At 42.2% G+C, this 6064-nt stretch overlaps 1 pseudogene; it reads left to right on the plus strand.

Moving 5' to 3' along the window:
• The first annotated feature begins 318 nt into the window (after positions 1-318).
• The window catches only part of LOC107569447 (protein SOGA3-like), a 6841-nt pseudogene continuing 1095 nt past the window's right edge, over positions 319-6064 (plus strand).

Below are 6064 nucleotides of genomic sequence, written 5' to 3' on the forward strand. Positions count from 1 at the left end.
ATAGCTAGATAGCTAGATAGATAGATAGATAGATAGATAGATAGATAGATAGATAGACAGATAGACAGATAGATAGATAGATAGATAGATAGATAGATAGATAGATAGATAGATAGATAGATAGATAGATAGATAGATAGATAGATAGATAGGTGGATGGGTGGATGGATAGATGGGCGGATAGATAGATAGATAGGTGGATGGGTGGATGGATAGATGGGTGGATAGATAGATAGATAGATGGGTGGGTGGATGGATGGGTGGGTGCTGATGCTCGAGACTCCGCCCGGCGGTGACGTGTGAATATTGATCGGTTTTAATGGAGGTTTTGGACGCTGTACACTGCCATTATTTTTTGCCCGCACTGTGAAGATGAGAAGATGAGATGTGAAAAGGTAAGGATTGTGGTCCTCTGTTATTATGGGATGGTTACGTATGCTGTCTGAGCGTCTGTTGCTCGGCTGGGGCACAGAGAAAGGCTTCAACGACTCGTTCACCTTGGAAAGGTTATAAGAAAACAGCTCACCGCGACGACAACATTCAAACCCGATGAAGAAATAAGTCTTGGTTTACTTGGACACGAGACTGTAGAATCTAAGATGGACATATTAACAATAGCTTAGGCTAACCAAATGAATGTAACAGTAAAGAACGAGTCTGGTGCTTTAGCAGTGTCCTGCATATAGTTGGTAATAATTCATGATGCTTTGAGTCTCAGCTGAAGCTAGATGGTCGATGTGTTTGTCCAAATGACTCGTCGTTGAGTATCAGGGGCCCACATGGAAAATAACCGGTAGAGTGAAAGAAATTGTTTATTAAAAAGACGCGGACCTGAGATAATAGTCTGTGTCTGTCTTGATTTGATCAGACTTACTGTAAATGTCTATACGTGAAAAAGACTAGGCCTGTCTGAGCAGCTGACAACATCTGATCTGCCTTCATAACATCCTCTGACTTCAGACGAATCCATCAGGTCGACACCCTGACAAAAGCATGGACATTTTCGAACTAAATAATACGAGGCAGACACACTTCCCCATTTGTGTCCACATTATGGTGGACTATTTGGTGATGGGTTGGGCCCACTGCTGGGAAATCCGTTTTTAACATGCTGGTCATTGTTTCTGCTTGACCAGCTGCCAGATGGGTTTTAAGCTCATTTTTATGAGAGTATGGTCCACTACAGATCAATTCTAATGAATGAATAATATTGAAACGTTTTCCCTCTCAGCTGCATGCAGGATAAAATGGATTACGCACACGTAAACTCGCACAGATGACAGAATGGACTCTGTGGAGAACAGCAGCATGAAGCAGCAGCAGCAGCGTGCGTCCTCGCCAGCCAGATTCAAAGACTCGCCGTCAAAAGCGGCTTCCAAAAGCGCGTCTGGCAAAGCCGGCGCGTCAAAGAGCGGCGGTAAGAGCAGCCGCAGTAGTTCTCCGGTCACTGTCCACACCGGCAAAGAGCGACACGCGGCCAAAGGCGCGGCAGCTGTCCACGCCAGTGGTGCTGAAAGCCCGACTCTCAGAAGGGCGGAGAAGAGCAAGAGCATCGAGGGGCGCAGCAGCTCCTCTGAGGAACCCTACGCCTCCGACGAGTTGGGTGTGGGGGCCGATGCTGCTCGGGTGGTGTCCGATCAGCCCAGCTCCTCGAAATCCTCTCAGGGCAAAAGAGAGACCGCGAGAGCCGACGGAGGGAAGCAGGCGGCCAAGAGCGCTGTAGGATGCGGCCCGGGCTTCTGGAGGGAGGGATGCTTGCAGTCTGAACTCATACAGTTTCACATGAACAAAAGCTTGAAGAAAGAAAGCGGCATGCCAGCGAAGACGGCAACGGAGGCACACCGGCCCTCAGAAGCATTACCCCAGCCGAACCAGGAGCTGCAGGAGGAGATCGAGAGACTGGAGGACGACAACGAATACCTGAAGGTACACTGTTAAAGAATTAGTGTGAAATTACAATATGTTCCAGGTTAATAACTGCATGACTTTCACAGTGGGTCTTGTCTCGTATCTAACACTCAGAAATTTCTTCTGAACAAAGAGCATCATACTGTGAAGGCACCCAGCATGCAATGCAGCATGACTAGATCATGCTGTAGTTTATTTTTATATTCTTGTTGGTTTTTAACTAGTTTTGGTTCACTTATTTGTTGAGTGTTATCATTGTGTTTTGGATGTCACATCAATTAGATGTTTCTCAGCAGTTGCTTCACTATTGTGAAAGATCCATCCTCAGACAGTTATGAATATGAAATCAGTTATTGATTAATCTTCATGCTTAAATAATGCTAAAATAAAATCTTCATGTTCATGCTAAGAATAGTTTGTCTATCTTAAAATCAGGCAATTCGCTCATTTCATATTCTAGCTTGTCATCATTTAGAAAAATGCTTTCATTTCTCACACATATGACATGACTAGATCAGAAATATGAATATGAATATGAATATGCAAAGTCAAAGAGCCCAAACAAATAATAATCACTTATCACCATCATGGTGACTTCAAAACAATTGCAGAAGTAAACATCTACATTTCTCACAGTGGCACAGTTAAAGACTTTATAATGTGAATTCAAAGTAAAACATGAGCAGTAAATGACTGAGATGTTAGCATCATTCTGCTGTTCATTCACAGGCATTGGTAAGAAAATGAGCCAGCATGCATTGATTTCACAGCATATTTCTAACTACAGTAATATATTGTAAAATAATACTCTTTAATCCTGTAAATTCCTGGCAATTTTTTAAAGTGTAGGATGAAAAATGTGGCTGGAAAAAATGGGTTCTATTACAGTAAAAACATTTAAAATTGTAATGAACATGCTTTCAGTTCTGAATTAAATTGATTTAGATATTTTTTGCAGGACATAAGGCCATCATCCTGAGAAGATAGAAGAACTATTTTAAAGTAGTTTGGCATAAATACTTTATTTTTTATTTTTAAAAGGATAATTAATAAGAATTATTGAAAGAAAATATCATTAATGCTTGAAACATTTTTATCATGTGACAAGAAAAACATAAAATCACGACTGTGATTCAACACTGCAAAAAAGTGTATAATTTACTTTGAAACCATTTTCACTCAGAAATTGCTAGTAAATTTCACAATTACCAAAAAAAAAACAAAAAATGGACAAATAAGACATTGAATTAAAAGCGACATTTTTAAGTAGAAAGACTAAAATGCTACTTGTCTTAACAACTTCAAAAAAATGTTTTTTTAGAGTGAAATGCACCTTTTGTATAATTACATAACAGATTAGTTCATGTATGACTGCAAAAAACTTGATATATCTATAAAACACAATATCTGTGATTCAGAAATACTTTGATGACGTGTACATATACTGTCAAATGCATGATTAGAAAATATTTTTACCTTAAAAATATGTTTGACAACTTGAATAATTAATATATGTATGTATTCAAAGTCTAAGAAGAATATCATTCTATTAACGATGACAGTAACATCACAATATTTTATTCAGTTACTATATCAAAACGTTTGTTGAACGTGCAATAAAGTTTTTTTTGTTTAAAACCAAAATAAATACAATGATTGCATTTCTGACATTTGGCTCCGACATTTTAACTAGATTTTAAAAAGTTCCACCATTATTTGTCACTGACCAACATAAAATTCTACATATACTGTAGTTGCATATTTTTGTAAGCAAACATGACTGACATGTGAACTTGTGATGTATTAGCATGAAATTGAAGAAATGCGAGCGGAGATGGATGAAATGAGGGACACGTTCTACGAGGAAGACGCCTGTCAGCTGCAGGACATGCGGCGTGAACTGGAGAGAGCCAATAAGAACTGCAGGATCCTTCAGTATCGCCTGCGAAAGGCAGAGAGGAAGAGAATGCGATACGCAGAAACCGGTGAATTTGATGGGGAACTGCTGAGGAGCCTGGAGCAAGACCTAAAGGTAGAATCAAATCCTCAAGGCAATCTATGATGCCTGTAAACAAACAACTAATACAGGTCAGATATGATATTCTTCCCTTAGAGTCAAAAAAGTCAAAAATACCCAATCACAAAACAGCAAGACAGTGACATTAAAAATACAACATCTCCAAAAACATCATCTGTAAAATGTTCATTCCTCTACCAGGTGGCCAAGGATGTGTCTGTGCGTCTGCACAACGAGGCTGGACGATATGCGTGGGGATGAGCTGTCTGGAGGGACGATGGACCCCTCGTCCAGAGAGCAGAGCGAGGCGCTGTCCGAACTTCGGCAGCAGCTTCAGTTGGTGGAGGACGAGGCTGAGCTTCTGCGCCGCAACTTGGCTGACGTGGAAGAGCAAAATAAGAAGATGACTAGCGAGCTCAACAAACTCAAATTCAAGGCCGGGTCACACGAGGGATCGCGCTTTAGCAGCGGAGCAGTCGATGGGGCAAAATTTGAAGCCCTGCAGGAAGAGCTGAAAGCCGCTAGGCTGCAGATCAACGAACTGAGCGGGAAAGTGATGCAGCTGCAGTATGAAAACCGTGTGCTGCTGTCCAACATGCAGCGCTACGATCTGGCCTCTCATCTCGGCATCCATGGCAGCCCGAGAGATAGCGATGCAGAGAGCGACTGCGGCCGCAGGGAAAGCGACGACGACTGCTCTCGTCTCCCACCGCATCGCAAACGTGAGGGTCCCGTCGGCGGAGAAAGTGACTCCGATGAAGTCCGCAATATCCGGTGCCTGACTCCCACTCGCTCCCTTTACACCCCAGAGGGACGTTTTTTATCCAGAGGTTTCAAAGACCGCCAGCAGATGATCGATATCCGGATGGAGGCGGAGAGATTGAGCAGAACCATCGACAGACTCATCGCTGATACCAGCACCATCATCGCGGAGGCTCGTGTTTACGCCACCAACGGAGAGCTGTTTGGAAGAATGGATGACGATGACGGTCGGATACGAGAGCACGAGCTGCTTTACCGTATCAATGCTCAGATGAAAGCCTTCAGGAAGGAGCTGCAGAACTTCATCGACCGCCTGGAAGTCCCGAAACCAGAAGACCGAGAAGCTGAAGAGCCTCTGTCAGTAAGTGCAAATAAACGCAAGACTTACCCAAGTCTGTTTAAATGAATAGTTGACCTGAAATTAACATTCAATCATTATTTAATAATTCTCATGTCGTTCTGGCCCTGTATGGCATTTTTTTTCACCAAAGGAGATATTTTGAAGAATAATACTACAGGTTTATTATAATCACATCACAATCACACTAAATGACTAACTTAAAGGGGTGGTTGATTGCGATTTCACTTTTTTAACGTTAGTTAGTGTGTAATGTTGCTGTTTGAACATAAACAATGTCTGAAAAGTTACGAAGCTGAAAGTTCAATGCAAACGGAGATATCGTCTTTTAAAATCCTGGCAGTTTAAAGCCTACAAAAACGGCTGGTAGGGACTACAACGAGTTACTTCCCGGGTTCATGACATCACAAACCCAGATAAACCCCGCCCTCGGGAAAAGGCAGCAAAGGGGGCGGGGCCATGCTGCGCTGCTTTAGAGAAGAGGAAGAGAAAACTAGCGGTGCGCGTAAAAATCTATTCATATATGAATCACGATTCTGTCTTCTAACGATTCTAATGGATTCACAAGTTTCAAAATCAATGTTCTAAAGCAGCGGTTCTTAATACTGTTCCTCGCGTCGCCTGCTCTGCACACGCTCTGCATCTCTCTCTCCCTCTCTCTCTCTCTCTCTCATTCAGCTCAGCTCCAACAATGAACCGTTCCAGTTATACACTTATTTTCACATAGCTATGAGAAGCGTTAAACATGGATGCGCATGCAGTTGCCGTACTGTATTAAAGCTTTAATCAGGATAAAACTGTATATTAAAAGCTAACATAAGCAGTAGCATTTACAAATAACAGCGTATCTAAAAGTATGAGACAACAACAAACAAAAAACATAGGCCTACCATTAAAAGCCGTGCTTGAACAGGTTCTGCTTCTCGATCGGGCTCAAACTGATAAGCGATATTAACAATTATGCCGCTGAAGTGAGGGGCGGGACGCTTAGACGCGCACTAGAGGCGGTTTAGCCAATC

This window comes from Sinocyclocheilus grahami, unplaced genomic scaffold (genome assembly GCF_001515645.1).
Source record: "Sinocyclocheilus grahami isolate Dianchi unplaced genomic scaffold, SAMN03320097.WGS_v1.1 scaffold1346.1, whole genome shotgun sequence".
NCBI lineage: Eukaryota > Metazoa > Chordata > Actinopteri > Cypriniformes > Cyprinidae > Sinocyclocheilus > Sinocyclocheilus grahami.